We start from the raw sequence: 20,235 nt of genomic DNA, 5'->3' as shown, positions 1-20,235 counted from the left end.
TATAGAAGAGATAGAAAGTATACAGCGGACACAAGAAAAGCCACAAATATAGAAGAGATAGAAAGTATACAGCGGACACAAGAAAAGCCACAAATATAGAGGAGATAGAAAGTATACAGCGGACACAAGAAAAGCCACAATATAGAGGAGATAGAAAGTATACAGCGGACACAAGAAAAGCCACAAATATAGAAGAGATAGAAAGTATACAGCGGACACAAGAAAAGCCACAAATATAGAGGAGATATAAAGTGAACAGCGGACACAAGAAAAGCCACAAATATAGAAGAGATAGCAAGTATACAGCGGACACAAGAAAAGCCAAAAATATAGAAGAGATAGAAAGTATACAGCGGACACAAGAAAAGCCACAAATATAGAAGAGATAGAAAGTATACAGCGGACACAAGAAAAGCCACAAATATAGAGGAGATAGAAAGTATACAGCGGACACAAGAAAAGCCACAAATATAGAGGAGATAGAAAGTATACAGCGAACACAAGAAAAGCCAAAAATATAGAAGAGATAGAAAGTATACAGCGGACACAAGAAAAGCCACAAATATAGAGGAGATAGAAAGTATACAGCGGACACAAGAAAAGCCACAAATATAGAAGAGATAGAAAGTATACAGCGGATACAAGAAAAGCCACAAATATAGAAGAGATAGAAAGTATACAGCGGACACAAGAAAAGCCACAAATATAGGAGAGATAGAAAGTATACAGCGGACACAAGAAAAGCCACAAATATAGAGGAGATAGAAAGTATACAGCGGACACAAGAAAGCCACAAATATAGAAGAGATAGAAAGTATACAGCGGACACAAGAAAAGCCACAAATAGAGAGGAGATAGAAAGTATACAGCGGACACAAGAAAAGCCACAAATATAGAGGAGATAGAAAGTATACAGCGGACACAAGAAAAGCCACAAATATAGAAGAGATAGCAAGTATACAGCGGACACAAGAAAAGCCAAAAATATAGAAGAGATAGAAAGTATACAGCGGACACAAGAAAAGCCACAAATATAGAAGAGATAGAAAGTATACAGCGGACACAAGAAAAGCCACAAATATAGAAGAGATAGAAAGTATACAGCGGACACAAGAAAAGCCACAAATATAGAAGAGATAGAAAGTATACAGCGGACACAAGAAAAGCCACAAATATAGAGGATATAAAGGGAGATAGAAAGTATACAGCGGACACAAGAAAAGCCAAAAATATAGAAGAGATAGAAAGTATACAGCGGACACAAGAAAAGCCACAAATATAGAAGAGATAGAAAGTATACAGCGGACACAAGAAAAGCCACAAATATAGAAGAGATAGAAAGTATACAGCGGACACAAGAAAAGCCAAAAATATAGAAGAGATAGAAAGTATACAGCGGACACAAGAAAAGCCACAAATATAGAAGAGATAGAAAGTATACAGCGGACACAAGAAAAGCCACAAAATATAGAAGAGATAGAAAGTATACAGCGGACACAAGAAAAGCCACAAATATAGAAGAGATAGAAAGTATACAGCGGACACAAGAAAAGCCACAAATATAGAAGAGATAGAAAGTATACAGCGGACACAAGAAAAGCCACAAATATAGAAGAGATAGAAAGTATACAGCGGACACAAGAAAAGCCACAAATATAGAAGAGATAGAAAGTATACAGCGGACACAAGAAAAGCCACAAATATAGAAGAGATAGAAAGTATACAGCGGACACAAGAAAAGCCACAAATATAGAAGAGATAGAAAGTATACAGCGGACACAAGAAAAGCCACAAATATAGAGGAGATAGAAAATATACAGTGGACACAAGAAAAGCCACAATATAGAGGAGATAGAAAGTATACAGCGGACACAAGAAAAGCCACAAATATAGAAGAGATAGAAAGTATACAGCGGACACAAGAAAAGCCACAAATATAGAAGAGATAGAAAGTATACAGCAGACACAAGAAAAGCCACAAATATAGAAGAGATAGAAAGTATACAGCGGACACAAGAAAAGCCACAAATATAGAGGAGATAGAAAGTATACAGCGGACACAAGAAAAGCCACAAATATAGAGGAGATAGAAAGTATACAGCGGACACAAGAAAAGCCACAAATATAGAAGAGATAGAAAGTATACAGCGGACACAAGAAAAGCCACAAATATAGAAGAGATAGAAAGTATACAGCGGACACAAGAAAAGCCACAAATATAGAGGAGATAGAAAATATACAGCGGACACAAGAAAAGCCACAAATATAGAGGAGATAGAAAGTATACAGCGGACACAAGAAAAGCCACAAATATAGAGGAGATAGAAAGTATACAGCGGACACAAGAAAAGCCACAAATATAGAGGAGATAGAAAGTATACAGCGAACACAAGAAAAGCCACAAATATAGAAGAGATAGCAAGTATACAGCGGACACAAGAAAAGCCAAAAATATAGAAGAGATAGAAAGTATACAGCGGACACAAGAAAAGCCACAAATATAGAAGAGATAGAAAGTATACAGCGGACACAAGAAAAGCCACAAATATAGAAGAGATAGAAAGTATACAGCGGACACAAGAAAAGCCACAAATATAGAAGAGATAGAAAGTATACAGCGGACACAAGAAAAGCCACAAATATAGAGGAGATAGAAAGTATACAGCGGACACAAGAAAAGCCACAAATATAGAGGAGATAGAAAATATACAGCGGACACAAGAAAAGCCACAAATATAGAGGAGATAGAAAGTATACAGCGGACACAAGAAAAGCCACAAATATAGAGGAGATAGAAAGTATACAGCGGACACAAGAAAAGCCACAAATATAGAGGAGATAGAAAGTATACAGCGGACACAAGAAAAGCCACAAATATAGAAGAGATAGAAAGTATACAGCGGACACAAGAAAAGCCACAAATATAGAGGAGATAGAAAATATACAGCGGACACAAGAAAAGCCACAAATATAGAGGAGATAGAAAGTATACAGCGGACACAAGAAAAGCCACAAATATAGAGGAGATAGAAAGTATACAGCGGACACAAGAAAAGCCACAAATATAGAGGAGATAGAAAGTATACAGCGGACACAAGAAAAGCCAAAAATATAGAAGAGATAGAAAGTATACAGCGGACACAAGAAAAGCCACAAATATAGAAGAGATAGAAAGTATACAGCGGACACAAGAAAAGCCACAAATATAGAGGAGATAGAAAGTATACAGCGGACACAAGAAAAGCCACAAATATAGAGGAGATAGAAAGTATACAGCGGACACAAGAAAAGCCAAAAATATAGAAGAGATAGAAAGTATACAGCGGACACAAGAAAAGCCACAAATATAGAAGAGATAGAAAGTATACAGCGGACACAAGAAAAGCCACAAATATAGAGGAGATAGAAAGTATACAGCGGACACAAGAAAAGCCACAAATATAGAAGAGATAGAAAGTATACAGCGGACACAAGAAAAGCCACAAATATAGAGGAGATAGAAAATATACAGCGGACACAAGAAAAGCCACAAATATAGAGGAGATAGAAAGTATACAGCGGACACAAGAAAAGCCACAAATATAGAGGAGATAGAAAGTATACAGCGGACACAAGAAAAGCCACAAATATAGAAGAGATAGAAAGTATACAGCGGACACAAGAAAAGCCACAAATATAGAAGAGATAGAAAGTATACAGCGGACACAAGAAAAGCCACAAATATAGAAGAGATAGAAAGTATACAGCGGACACAAGAAAAGCCACAAATATAGAGGAGATAGAAAGTATACAGCGGACACAAGAAAAGCCACAAATATAGAAGAGATAGCAAGTATACAGTGGACACAAGAAAAGCCACAAATATAGAGGAGATAGAAAGTATACAGCGGACACAAGAAAAGCCCCAAATATAGAAGAGATAGAAAGTATACCTCGGACACAAGAAAAGCCACAAATATAGAAGAGATAGAAAGTATACAGCGGACACAAGAAAAGCCACAAATATAGAGGATATAGAGGAGATAGAAAGTATACAGCGGACACAAGAAAAGCCAAAAATATAGAAGAGATGGAAAGTATACAGCGGACACAAGAAAAGCCACAAATATAGAGGATATAGAGGAGATAGAAAGTATACAGCGGACACAAGAAAAGCCAAAAAATATAGAAGAGATAGAAAGTATACAGCGGACACAAGAAAAGCCACAAATATAGAAGAGATAGAAAGTATACAGCGGACACAAGAAAAGCCACAAATATAGAAGAGATAGAAAGTATACAGCGGACACAAGAAAAGCCACAATTATAGAAGAGATAGAAAGTATACAGCGGACACAAGAAAAGCCACAAATATAGAGGAGATAGAAATATACAGCGGACACAAGAAAAGCCACAAATATAGAGGAGATAGAAAGTATACAGCGGACACAAGAAAAGCCACAAATATAGAGGAGATAGAAAGTATACAGCGGACACAAGAAAAGCAACAAATATAGAGGAGATAGAAAGTATACAGCGGACACAAGAAAAGCCACAAATATAGAAGAGATAGAAAGTATACAGCGGACACAAGAAAAGCCACAAATATAGAAGAGATAGAAAGTATACAGCGGACACAAGAAAAGCCACAAATATAGAAGAGATAGAAAGTATACAGCGGACACAAGAAAAGCCACAAATATAGAGGAGATAGAAAGTATACAGCGGACACAAGAAAAGCCACAAATATAGAGGAGATAGAAAGTATACAGCGGACACAAGAAAAGCCACAAATATAGAGGAGATAGAAAGTATACAGCGGACACAAGAAAAGCCACAAATATAGAGGAGATAGAAAGTATACAGCGGACACAAGAAAAGCCACAAATATAGAAGAGATAGAAAGTATACAGCGGACACAAGAAAAGCCACAAATATAGAGGAGATAGAAAGTATACAGCGGACACAAGAAAAGCCACAAATATAGAAGAGATAGAAAGTATACAGCGGACACAAGAAAAGCCACAAATATAGAGGAGATAGAAAGTATACAGCGGACACAAGAAAAGCCACAAATATAGAAGAGATAGAAAGTATACAGCGGACACAAGAAAAGCCACAAATATAGAGGAGATAGAAAGTATACAGCGGACACAAGAAAAGCCACAAATATAGAGGAGATAGAAAGTATACAGCGGACACAAGAAAAGCCACAAATATAGAAGAGATAGCAAGTATACAGCGGACACAAGAAAAGCCAAAAATATAGAAGAGATAGAAAGTATACAGCGGACACAAGAAAAGCCACAAATATAGAAGAGATAGAAAGTATACAGCGGACACAAGAAAAGCCACAAATATAGAAGAGATAGAAAGTATACAGCGGACACAATAAAAGCCACAAATATAGAAGAGATAGAAAGTATACAGCGGACACAAGAAAAGCCACAAATATAGAGGAGATAGAAAATATACAGCGGACACAAGAAAAGCCACAAATATAGAGGAGATAGAAAGTATACAGCGGACACAAGAAAAGCCACAAATATAGAAGAGATAGAAAGTATACAGCGGACACAAGAAAAGCCACAAATATAGAAGAGATAGAAAGTATACAACGGACACAAGAAAAGCCACAAATATAGAAGAGATAGAAAGTATACAGCGGACACAAGAAAAGCCACAAATATAGAGGAGATAGAAAGTATACAGCGGACACAAGAAAAGCCACAAATATAGAGGAGATAGAAAGTATACAGCGGACACAAGAAAAGCCACAAATATAGAAGAGATAGAAAGTATACAGCGGACACAAGAAAAGCCACAAATATAGAAGAGATAGAAAGTATACAGCGGACACAAGAAAAGCCACAAATATAGAGGAGATAGAAAATATACAGCGGACACAAGAAAAGCCACAAATATAGAGGAGATAGAAAGTATACAGCGGACACAAGAAAAGCCACAAATATAGAGGAGATAGAAAGTATACAGCGGACACAAGAAAAGCCACAAATATAGAGGAGATAAAAAGTATACAGCGGACACAAGAAAAGCCACAAATATAGAGGAGATAGAAAGTATACAGCGGACACAAGAAAAGCCACAAATATAGAAGAGATAGAAAGTATACAGCGGACACAAGAAAAGCCACAAATATAGAGGAGATAGAAAGTATACAGCGGACACAAGAAATGCCACAAATATAGAGGAGATAGAAAGTATACAGCGGACACAAGAAAAGCCACAAATATAGAGGAGATAGAAAGTATACAGCGGACACAAGAAAAGCCACAAATATAGAAGAGATAGAAAGTATACAGCGGACACAAGAAAAGCCACAAATATAGAGGAGATATAAAGTGAACAGCGGACACAAGAAAAGCCACAAATATAGAAGAGATAGCAAGTATACAGCGGACACAAGAAAAGCCAAAAATATAGAAGAGATAGAAAGTATACAGCGGACACAAGAAAAGCCACAAATATAGAAAAGATAGAAAGTATACAGCGGACACAAGAAAAGCCACAAATATAGGAGAGATAGAAAGTATACAGCGGACACAAGAAAAGCCACAAATATAGAGGAGATAGAAAGTATACAGCGAACACAAGAAAAGCCAAAAATATAGAAGAGATAGAAAGTATACAGCGGACACAAGAAAAGCCACAAATATAGAGGAGATAGAAAGTATACAGCGGACACAAGAAAAGCCACAAATATAGAAGAGATAGAAAGTATACAGCGGACACAAGAAAAGCCACAAATATAGAAGAGATAGCAAGTATACAGCGGACACAAGAAAAGCCAAAAATATAGAAGAGATAGAAAGTATACAGCGGACACAAGAAAAGCCACAAATATAGAAGAGATAGAAAGTATACAGCGGACACAAGAAAAGCCACAAATATAGAAGAGATAGAAAAAATACAGCGGACACAAGAAAAGCCACAAATATAGAAGAGATAGAAAGTATACAGCGGACACAAGAAAAGCCACAAATATAGAGGATATAGAGGAGATAGAAAGTATACAGCGGACACAAGAAAAGCCAAAAATATAGAAGAGATAGAAAGTATTCAGCGGACACAAGAAAAGCCACAAATATAGAAGAGATAGAAAGTATACAGCGGACACAAGAAAAGCCACAAATATAGAAGAGATAGAAAGTATACAGCGGACACAAGAAAAGCCACAAATATAGAGGAGATAGAAAGTATACAGCGGACACAAGAAAAGCCACAAATATAGAAGAGATAGAAAGTATACAGCGGACACAAGAAAAGCCACAAATATAGAGGAGATAGAAAATATACAGCGGACACAAGAAAAGCCACAAATATAGAGGAGATAGAAAGTATACAGCGGACACAAGAAAAGCCACAAATATAAAGGAGATAGAAAATATACAGCGGACACAAGAAAAGCCACAAATATAGAGGAGATAGAAAGTATACAGCGGACACAAGAAAAGCCACAAATATAGAGGAGATAGAAAGTATACAGCGGACACAAGAAAAGCCACAAATATAGAGGAGATAGAAAGTATACAGCGGACACAAGAAAAGCCACAAATATAGAAGAGATAGAAAGTATACAGCGGACACAAGAAAAGCCACAAATATAGAAGAGATAGAAAGTATACAGCGGACACAAGAAAAGCCACAAATATAGAAGAGATAGAAAGTATACAGCGGACACAAGAAAAGCCACAAATATAGAGGAGATAGAAAGTATACAGCGGACACAAGAAAAGCCACAAATATAGAAGAGATAGCAAGTATACAGTGGACACAAGAAAAGCCACAAATATAGAGGAGATAGAAAGTATACAGCGGACACAAGAAAAGCCCCAAATATAGAAGAGATAGAAAGTATACCTCGGACACAAGAAAAGCCACAAATATAGAAGAGATAGAAAGTATACAGCGGACACAAGAAAAGCCACAAATATAGAGGATATAGAGGAGATAGAAAGTATACAGCGGACACAAGAAAAGCAAAAATATAGAAGAGATAGAAAGTATACAGCGGGACACAAGAAAAGCCACAAATATAGAGGATATAGAGGAGATAGAAAGTATACAGCGGACACAAGAAAAGCCAAAAATATAGAAGAGATAGAAAGTATACAGCGGACACAAGAAAAGCCACAAATATAGAAGAGATAGAAAGTATACAGCGGACACAAGAAAAGCCACAAATATAGAAGAGATAGAAAGTATACAGCGGACACAAGAAAAGCCACAATTATAGAAGAGATAGAAAGTATACAGCGGACAGAAGAAAAGCCACAAATATAGAGGAGATAGAAAATATACAGCGGACACAAGAAACGCCACAAATATAGAGGAGATAGAAAGTATACAGCGGACACAAGAAAAGCCACAAATATAGAGGAGATAGAAAGTATACAGCGGACACAAGAAAAGCCACAAATATAGAAGAGATAGAAAGTATACAGCGGACACAAGAAAAGCCACAAATATAGAAGAGATAGAAAGTATACAGCGGACACAAGAAAAGCCACAAATATAGAAGAGATAGAAAGTATACAGCGGACACAAGAAAAGCCACAAATATAGAGGAGATAGAAAGTATACAGCGGACACAAGAAAAGCCACAAATATAGAAGAGATAGCAAGTATACAGTGGACACAAGAAAAGCCACAAATATAGAGGAGATAGAAAGTATACAGCGGACACAAGAAAAGCCCCAAATATAGAAGAGATAGAAAGTATACCTCGGACACAAGAAAAGCCACAAATATAGAAGAGATAGAAAGCATACAGCGGACACAAGAAAAGCCACAAATATAGAGGATATAGAGGAGATAGAAAGTATACAGCGGACACAAGAAAAGCCAAAAATATAGAAGAGATAGAAAGTATACAGCGGACACAAGAAAAGCCACAAATATAGAGGATATAGAGGAGATAGAAAGTATACAGCGGACACAAGAAAAGCCAAAAATATAGAAGAGATAGAAAGCATACAGCGGACACAAGAAAAGCCACAAATATAGAAGAGATAGAAAGTATACAGCGGACACAAGAAAAGCCACAATTATAGAAGAGATAGAAAATATACAGCGGACACAAGAAAAGCCACAAATATAGAGGAGATAGAAAGTATACAGCGGACACAAGAAAAGCCACAAATATAGAGGAGATAGAAAGTATACAGCGGACACAAGAAAAGCCACAAATATAGAAGAGATAGAAAGTATACAGCGGACACAAGAAAAGCCACAAATATAGAAGAGATAGAAAGTATACAGCGGACACAAGAAAAGCCACAAATATAGAAGAGATAGAAAGTATACAGCGGACACAAGAAAAGCCACAAATATAGAGGAGATAGAAAGTATACAGCGGACACAAGAAAAGCCACAAATATAAAGGAGATAGAAAGTATACAGCGGACACAAGAAAAGCCAAAAATATAGAAGAGATAGAAAGTATACAGCGGACACAAGAAAAGCCACAAATATAGAAGAGATAGAAAGTATACAGCGGACACAAGAAAAGCCACAAATATAGAAGAGATAGAAAGTATACAGCGGACACAAGAAAAGCCACAAATATAGAGGAGATAGAAAGTATACAGCGGACACAAGAAAAGCCACAAATATAGAAGAGATAGAAAGTATACAGCGGACACAAGAAAAGCCACAAATATAGAGGAGTTTGAAAATATACAGCGGACACAAGAAAAGCCACAAATATAGAGGAGATAGAAAGTATACAGCGGACACAAGAAAAGCCACAAATATAGAGGAGATAGAAAATATACAGCGGACACAAGAAAAGCCACAAATATAGAGGAGATAGAAAGTATACAGCGGACACAAGAAAAGCCACAAATATAGAGGAGATAGAAAGTATACAGCGGACACAAGAAAAGCCACAAATATAGAGGAGATAGAAAGTATACAGCGGACACAAGAAAAGCCACAAATATAGAAGAGATAGAAAGTATACAGCGGACACAAGAAAAGCCACAAATATAGAAGAGATAGAAAGTATACAGCGGACACAAGAAAAGCCACAAATATAGAAGAGATAGAAAATATACAGCGGACACAAGAAAAGCCACAAATATAGAGGAGATAGAAAGTATACAGCGGACACAAGAAAAGCCACAAATATAGAAGAGATAGCAAGTATACAGTGGACACAAGAAAAGCCACAAATATAGAGGAGATAGAAAGTATACAGCGGACACAAGAAAAGCCCCAAATATAGAAGAGATAGAAAGTATACCTCGGACACAAGAAAAGCCACAAATATAGAAGAGATAGAAAGTATACAGCGGACACAAGAAAAGCCACAAATATAGAGGATATAGAGGAGATAGAAAGTATACAGCGGACACAAGAAAAGCCAAAAATATAGAAGAGATAGAAAGTATACAGCGGACACAAGAAAAGCCACAAATATAGAGGATATAGAGGAGATAGAAAGTATACAGCGGACACAAGAAAAGCCAAAAATATAGAAGAGATAGAAAGTATACAGCGGACACAAGAAAAGCCACAAATATAGAAGAGATAGAAAGTATACAGCGGACACAAGAAAAGCCACAAATATAGAAGAGATAGAAAGTATACAGCGGACACAAGAAAAGCCACAATTATAGAAGAGATAGAAAGTATACAGCGGACAGAAGAAAAGCCACAAATATAGAGGAGATAGAAAATATACAGCGGACACAAGAAACGCCACAATATAGAGGAGATAGAAAGTATACAGCGGACACAAGAAAAGCCACAAATATAGAGGAGATAGAAAGTATACAGCGGACACAAGAAAAGCCACAAATATAGAAGAGATAGAAAGTATACAGCGGACACAAGAAAAGCCACAAATATAGAAGAGATAGAAAGTATACAGCGGACACAAGAAAAGCCACAAATATAGAAGAGATAGAAAGTATACAGCGGACACAAGAAAAGCCACAAATATAGAGGAGATAGAAAGTATACAGCGGACACAAGAAAAGCCACAAATATAGAAGAGATAGCAAGTATACACTGGACACAAGAAAAGCCACAAATATAGAGGAGATAGAAAGTATACAGCGGACACAAGAAAAGCCCCAAATATAGAAGAGATAGAAAGTATACCTCGGACACAAGAAAAGCCACAAATATAGAAGAGATAGAAAGTATACAGCGGACACAAGAAAAGCCACAAATATAGAGGATATAGAGGAGATAGAAAGTATACAGCGGACACAAGAAAAGCCAAAAATATAGAAGAGATAGAAAGTATACAGCGGACACAAGAAAAGCCACCAATATAGAGGATATAGAGGAGATAGAAAGTATACAGCGGACACAAGAAAAGCCAAAAATATAGAAGAGATAGAAAGTATACAGCGGACACAAGAAAAGCCACAAATATAGAAGAGATAGAAAGTATACAGCGGACACAAGAAAAGCCACAATTATAGAAGAGATAGAAAGTATACAGCGGACACAAGAAAAGCCACAAATATAGAGGAGATAGAAAATATACAGCGGACACAAGAAAAGCCACAAATATAGAGGAGATAGAAAGTATACAGCGGACACAAGAAAAGCCACAAATATAGAGGAGATAGAAAGTATACAGCGGACACAAGAAAAGCCACAAATATAGAAGAGATAGAAAGTATACAGCGGACACAAGAAAAGCCACAAATATAGAAGAGATAGAAAGTATACAGCGGACACAAGAAAAGCCACAAATATAGAAGAGATAGAAAGTATACAGCGGACACAAGAAAAGCCACAAATATAGAGGAGATAGAAAGTATACAGCGGACACAAGAAAAGCCACAAATATAAAGGAGATAGAAAGTATACAGCGGACACAAGAAAAGCCACAAATATAGAGGAGATAGAAAGTATACAGCGGACACAAGAAAAGCCACAAATATAGAGGAGATAGAAAGTATACAGCGGACACAAGAAAAGCCACAAATATAGAAGAGATAGAAAGTATACAGCGGACACAAGAAAAGCCACAAATATAGAGGAGATAGAAAGTATACAGCGGACACAAGAAAAGCCACAAATATAGAAGAGATAGAAAGTATACAGCGGACACAAGAAAAGCCACAAATATAGAGGAGATAGAAAGTATACAGCGGACACAAGAAAAGCCACAAATATAGAAGAGATAGAAAGTATACAGCGGACACAAGAAAAGCCACAAATATAGAGGAGATAGAAAGTATACAGCGGACACAAGAAAAGCCACAAATATAGAAGAGATAGAAAGTATACAGCGGACACAAGAAAAGCCACAAATATAGAGGAGATAAAAGTATACAGCGGACACAAGAAAAGCCACAAATATAGAGGAGATAGAAAGTATACAGCGGACACAAGAAAAGCCACAAATATAGAAGAGATAGAAAGTATACAGTGGACACAAGAAAAGCCACAAATATAGAGGAGATAGAAAGTATACAGCGGACACAAGAAAAGCCACAAATATAGAGGAGATAGAAAGTATACAGCGGACACAAGAAAAGCCACAAATATAGAGGAGATAAAAAGTATACAGCGGACACAAGAAAAGCCACAAATATAGAGGAGATAGAAAGTATACAGCGGACACAAGAAAAGCCACAAATATAGAAGAGATAGAAAGTATACAGCGGACACAAGAAAAGCCACAAATATAGAAGAGATAGAAAGTATACAGCGGACACAAGAAAAGCCACAAATATAGAGGAGATAGAAAGTATACAGCGGACACAAGAAAAGCCACAAATATAGAGGAGATAGAAAGTATACAGCGGACACAAGAAAAGCCACAAATATAGAAGAGATAGAAAGTATACAGCGGACACAAGAAAAGCCACAAATATAGAGGAGATATAAAGTGAACAGCGGACACAAGAAAAGCCACAAATATAGAAGAGATAGCAAGTATACAGCGGACACAAGAAAAGCCAAAAATATAGAAGAGATAGAAAGTATACAGCGGACACAAGAAAAGCCACAAATATAGAAGAGATAGAAAGTATACAGCGGACACAAGAAAAGCCACAAATATAGAAGAGATAGAAAGTATACAGCGGACACAAGAAAAGCCACAAATATAGAGGAGATAGAAAGTATACAGCGGACACAAGAAAAGCCACAAATATAGAGGAGATAGAAAGTATACAGCGGACACAAGAAAAGCCAAAAATATAGAAGAGATAGAAAGTATACAGCGGACACAAGAAAAGCCACAAATATAGAGGAGATAGAAAGTATACAGCGGACACAAGAAAAGCCACAAATATAGAGGAGATAGAAAGTATACAGCGGACACAAGAAAAGCCACAAATATAGAAGAGATAGAAAGTATACAGCGGACACAAGAAAAGCCACAAATATAGAGGAGATAGAAAGTATACAGCGGACACAAGAAAAGCCACAAATATAGAAGAGATAGAAAGTATACAGCGGACACAAGAAAAGCCACAAATATAGGAGAGATAGAAAGTATACAGCGGACACAAGAAAAGCCACAAATATAGAGGAGATAGAAAGTATACAGCGGACACAAGAAAAGCCACAAATATAGAAGAGATAGAAAGTATACAGCGGACACAAGAAAAGCCACAAATATAGAGGAGATAGAAAGTATACAGCGGACACAAGAAAAGCCACAAATATAGAGGAGATAGAAAGTATACAGCGGACACAAGAAAAGCCACAAATATAGAAGAGATAGCAAGTATACAGCGGACACAAGAAAAGCCAAAAATATAGAAGAGATAGAAAGTATACAGCGGACACAAGAAAAGCCACAAATATAGAAGAGATAGAAAGTATACAGCGGACACAAGAAAAGCCACAAATATAGAAGAGATAGAAAGTATACAGCGGACACAAGAAAAGCCACAAATATAGAAGAGATAGAAAGTATACAGCGGACACAAGAAAAGCCACAAATATAGAGAAGGGAGATAGAAAGTATACAGCGGACACAAGAAAAGCCAAAAATATAGAAGAGATAGAAAGTATACAGCGGACACAAGAAAAGCCACAAATATAGAAGAGATAGAAAGTATACAGCGGACACAAGAAAAGCCACAAATATAGAAGAGATAGAAAGTATACAGCGGACACAAGAAAAGCCACAAATATAGAAGAGATAGAAAGTATACAGCGGACACAAGAAAAGCCACAAATATAGAGGAGATAGAAAATATACAGCGGACACAAGAAAAGCCACAAATATAGAGGAGATAGAAAGTATACAGCGGATACAAGAAAAGCCACAAATATAGAGGAGATAGAAAGTATACAGCGGACACAAGAAAAGCCACAAATATAGAAGAGATAGAAAGTATACAGCGGACACAAGAAAAGCCACAAATATAGAAGAGATAGAAAGTATACAGCAGACACAAGAAAAGCCACAAATATAGAAGAGATAGAAAGTATACAGCGGACACAAGAAAAGCCACAAATATAGAGGAGATAGAAAGTATACAGCGGACACAAGAAAAGCCACAAATATAGAGGAGATAGAAAGTATACAGCGGACACAAGAAAAGCCACAAATATAGAAGAGATAGAAAGTATACAGCGGACACAAGAAAAGCCACAAATATAGAAGAGATAGAAAGTATACAGCGGACACAAGAAAAGCCACAAATATAGAGGAGATAGAAAATATACAGCGGACACAAGAAAAGCCACAAATATAGAGGAGATAGAAAGTATACAGCGGACACAAGAAAAGCCACAAATATAGAGGAGATAGAAAGTATACAGCGGACACAAGAAAAGCCACAAATATAGAGGAGATAAAAAGTATACAGCGGACACAAGAAAAGCCACAAATATAGAGGAGATAGAAAGTATACAGCGGACACAAGAAAAGCCACAAATATAGAAGAGATAGAAAGTATACAGCGGACACAAGAAAAGCCACAAATATAGAGGAGATAGAAAGTATACAGCGGACACAAGAAAAGCCACAAATATAGAGGAGATAGAAAGTATACAGCGGACACAAGAAAAGCCACAAATATAGAGGAGATAGAAAGTATACAGCGGACACAAGAAAAGCCACAAATATAGAAGAGATAGAAAGTATACAGCGGACACAAGAAAAGCCACAAATATAGAGGAGATATAAAGTGAACATCGGACACAAGAAAAGCCACAAATATAGAAGAGATAGCAAGTATACAGCGGACACAAGAAAAGCCAAAAATATAGAAGAGATAGAAAGTATACAGCGGACACAAGAAAAGCCACAAATATAGAAGTGATAGAAAGTATACAGCGGACACAAGAAAAGCCACAAATATAGAGGAGATAGAAAGTATACAGCGGACACAAGAAAAGCCACAAATATAGAAGAGATAGAAAGTATACAGCGGACACAAGAAAAGCCACAAATATAGGAGAGATAGAAAGTATACAGCGGACACAAGAAAAGCCACAAATATAGAGGAGATAGAAAGTATACAGCGAACACAAGAAAAGCCAAAAATATAGAAGAGATAGAAAGTATACAGCGGACACAAGAAAAGCCACAAATATAGAGGAGATAGAAAGTATACAGCGGACACAAGAAAAGCCACAAATATAGAAGAGATAGAAAGTATACAGCGGACACAAGAAAAGCCACAAATATAGAAGAGATAGAAAGTATACAGCGGACACAAGAAAAGCCACAAATATAGGAGAGATAGAAAGTATACAGCGGACACAAGAAAAGCCACAAATATAGAGGAGATAGAAAGTATACAGCGGACACAAGAAAAGCCACAAATATAGAAGAGATAGAAAGTATACAGCGGACACAAGAAAAGCCACAAATATAGAGGAGATAGAAAGTATACAGCGGACACAAGAAAAGCCACAAATATAGAGGAGATAGAAAGTATACAGCGGACACAAGAAAAGCCACAAATATAGAAGAGATAGCAAGTATACAGCGGACACAAGAAAAGCCAAAAATATAGAAGAGATAGAAAGTATACAGCGGACACAAGAAAAGCCACAAATATAGAAGAGATAGAAAGTATACAGCGGACACAAGAAAAGCCACAAATATAGAAGAGATAGAAAGTATACAGCGGACACAAGAAAAGCCACAAATATAGAAGAGATAGAAAGTATACAGCGGACACAAGAAAAGCAACAAATATAGAGGAGATAGAAAATATACAGCGGACACAAGAAAAGCCACAAATATAGAAGAGATAGAAAGTATACAGCGGACACAAGAAAAGCCACAAATATAGAGGAGATATAAAGTATACAGCGGACACAAGAAAAGCCACAAATATAGAAGAGATAGAAAGTATACAGCGGACACAAGAAAAGCCACAAATATAGAGGATATAGAGGAGATAGAAAGTATACAGCGGACACAAGAAAAGCCACAAATATAGAAGAGATAGAAAGTATACAGCGGACACAAGAAAAGCCACAAATATAGAAGAGATAGAAAGTATACAGCGGACACAAGAAAAGCCACAAATATAGAAGAGATAGAAAGTATACAGCGGACACAAGAAAAGCCACAAATATAGAGGATATAGAGGAGATAGAAAGTATACAGCGGACACAAGAAAAGCCAAAAATATAGAAGAGATAGAAAGTATACAGCGGACACAAGAAAAGCCACAAATATAGAAGAGATAGAAAGTATACAGCGGACACAAGAAAAGCCACAAATATAGAAGAGATAGAAAGTATACAGCGGACACAAGAAAAGCCACAAATATAGAAGAGATAGAAAGTATACAGCGGACACAAGAAAAGCCACAAATATAGAGGAGATAGAAAATATACAGCGGACACAAGAAAAGCCACAAATATAGAGGAGATAGAAAGTATACAGCGGACACAAGAAAAGCCACAAATATAGAGGAGATAGAAAGTATACAGCGGACACAAGAAAAGCCACAAATATAGAAGAGATAGAAAGTATACAGCGGACACAAGAAAAGCCACAAATATAGAAGAGATAGAAAGTATACAGCGGACACAAGAAAAGCCACAAATATAGAAGAGATAGAAAGTATACAGCGGACACAAGAAAAGCCACAAATATAGAGGAGATAGAAAGTATACAGCGGACACAAGAAAAGCCACAAATATAGAGGAGATAGAAAGTATACAGCGGACACAAGAAAAGCCACAAATATAGAGGAGATAGAAAGTATACAGCGGACACAAGAAAAGCCACAAATATAGAGGAGATAGAAAGTATACAGCGGACACAAGAAAAGCCACAAATATAGAAGAGATAGAAAGTATACAGCGGACACAAGAAAAGCCACAAATATAGAGGAGATAGAAAGTATACAGCGGACACAAGAAAAGCCACAAATATAGAAGAGATAGAAAGTATACAGCGGACACAAGAAAAGCCACAAATATAGAGGAGATAGAAAGTATACAGCGGACACAAGAAAAGCCACAAATATAGAAGAGATAGAAAGTATACAGCGGACACAAGAAAAGCACAAATATAGAGGAGATAGAAAGTATACAGCGGACACAAGAAAAGCACAAATATAGAAGAGATAGAAAGTATACAGCGGACACAAGAAAAGCCACAAATATAGAGGAGATAAAAAGTATACAGCGGACACAAGAAAAGCCACAAATATAGAGGAGATAGAAAGTATACAGCGGACACAAGAAAAGCCACAAATATAGAAGAGATAGAAAGTATACAGTGGACACAAGAAAAGCCACAAATATAGAGGAGATAGAAAGTATACAGCGGACACAAGAAAAGCCACAAATATAGAGGAGATAGAAAGTATACAGCGGACACAAGAAAAGCCACAAATATAGAGGAGATAAAAAGTATACAGCGGACACAAGAAAAGCCACAAATATAGAGGAGATAGAAAGTATACAGCGGACACAAGAAAAGCCACAAATATAGAAGAGATAGAAAGTATACAGCGGACACAAGAAAAGCCACAAATATAGAAGAGATAGAAAGTATACAGCGGACACAAGAAAAGCCACAAATATAGAGGAGATAGAAAGTATACAGCGGACACAAGAAAAGCCACAAATATAGAGGAGATAGAAAGTATACAGCGGACACAAGAAAAGCCACAAATATAGAAGAGATAGAAAGTATACAGCGGACACAAGAAAAGCCACAAATATAGAGGAGATATAAAGTGAACAGCGGACACAAGAAAAGCCACAAATATAGAAGAGATAGCAAGTATACAGCGGACACAAGAAAAGCCAAAAATATAGAAGAGATAGAAAGTATACAGCGGACACAAGAAAAGCCACAAATATAGAAGAGATAGAAAGTATACAGCGGACACAAGAAAAGCCACAAATATAGAGGAGATAGAAAGTATACAGCGGACACAAGAAAAGCCACAAATATAGAGGAGATAGAAAGTATACAGCGAACACAAGAAAAGCCAAAAATATAGAAGAGATAGAAAGTATACAGCGGACACAAGAAAAGCCACAAATATAGAGGAGATAGAAAGTATACAGCGGACACAAGAAAAGCCACAAATATAGAAGAGATAGAAAGTATACAGCGGACACAAGAAAAGCCACAAATATAGAAGAGATAGAAAGTATACAGCGGACACAAGAAAAGCCACAAATATAGGAGAGATAGAAAGTATACAGCGGACACAAGAAAAGCCACAAATATAGAGGAGATAGAAAGTATACAGCGGACACAAGAAAAGCCACAAATATAGAAGAGATAGAAAGTATACAGCGGACACAAGAAAAGCCACAAATATAGAGGAGATAGAAAGTATACAGCGGACACAAGAAAAGCCACAAATATAGAGGAGATAGAAAGTATACAGCGGACACAAGAAAAGCCACAAATATAGAAGAGATAGCAAGTATACAGCGGACACAAGAAAAGCCAAAATATAGAAGAGATAGAAAGTATACAGCGGACACAAGAAAAGCCACAAATATAGAAGAGATAGAAAGTATACAGCGGACACAAGAAAAGCCACAAATATAGAAGAGATAGAAAGTATACAGCGGACACAAGAAAAGCCACAAATATAGAAGAGATAGAAAGTATACAGCGGACACAAGAAAAGCCACAAATATAGAGGATATAAAGGGAGATAGAAAGTATACAGCGGACACAAGAAAAGCCAAAAATATAGAAGAGATAGAAAGTATACAGCGGACACAAGAAAAGCCACAAATATAGAAGAGATAGAAAGTATACAGCGGACACAAGAAAAGCCACAAATATAGAAGAGATAGAAAGTATAGAGCGGACACAAGAAAAGCCACAAATATAGAAGAGATAGAAAGTATACAGCGGACACAAGAAAAGCCACAAATATAGAGGAGATAGAAAATATACAGCGGACACAAGAAAAGCCACAAATATAGAGGAGATAGAAAGTATACAGCGGACACAAGAAAAGCCACAAATATAGAGGAGATAGAAAGTATACAGCGGACACAAGAAAAGCCACAAATATAGAAGAGATAGAAAGTATACAGCGGACACAAGAAAAGCCACAAATATAGAAGAGATAGAAAGTATACAGCGGACACAAGAAAAGCCACAAATATAGAGGAGATAGAAAGTATACAGCGGACACAAGAAAAGCCACAAATATAGAAGAGATAGAAAGTATACAGCGGACACAAGAAAAGCCACAAATATAGAAGAGATAGAAAGTATACAGCGGACACAAGAAAAGCCACAAATATAGAGGAGATAGAAAATATACAGCGGACACAAGAAAAGCCACAAATATAGAAGAGATAGAAAGTATACAGCGGACACAAGAAAAGCCACAAATATAGAGGAGATAGAAAGTATACAGCGGACACAAGAAAAGCCACAAATATAGAAGAGATAGCAAGTATACAGCGGACACAAGAAAAGCCACAAATATAGAAGAGATAGAAAGTATACAGCGGACACAAGAAAAGCCACAAATATAGAAGAGATAGAAAGTATACAGCGGACACAAGAAAAGCCACAAATATAGAAGAGATAGAAAGTATACAGCGGACACAAGAAAAGCCACAATTATAGAGGAGATAGAAAGTATACAGCGGACACAAGAAAAGCCACAAATATAGAGGAGATAAAAAGTATACAGCGGACACAAGAAAAGCCACAAATATAGAGGAGATAGAAAGTATACAGCGGACACAAGAAAAGCCACAAATATAGAAGAGATAGAAAGTATACAGCGGACACAAGAAAAGCCACAAATATAGGAGAGATAGAAAGTATACAGCGGACAC

General features: G+C 36.8%; 1 protein-coding gene across 1 annotated transcript in view; it reads left to right on the top strand.

The window, feature by feature from the left end:
• Positions 1-20,235, top strand: part of LOC142258615 (interferon-induced very large GTPase 1-like) — a 64,656-nt gene that overhangs the window by 17,107 nt on the left and 27,314 nt on the right. The gene's annotated exons all lie outside the window — the stretch shown is intronic.

Source organism: Anomaloglossus baeobatrachus, chromosome 12 (genome assembly GCF_048569485.1).
Source record: "Anomaloglossus baeobatrachus isolate aAnoBae1 chromosome 12, aAnoBae1.hap1, whole genome shotgun sequence".
Lineage (NCBI taxonomy): Eukaryota > Metazoa > Chordata > Amphibia > Anura > Aromobatidae > Anomaloglossus > Anomaloglossus baeobatrachus.
This window is presented reverse-complemented; position numbering and strand designations above follow the sequence as displayed.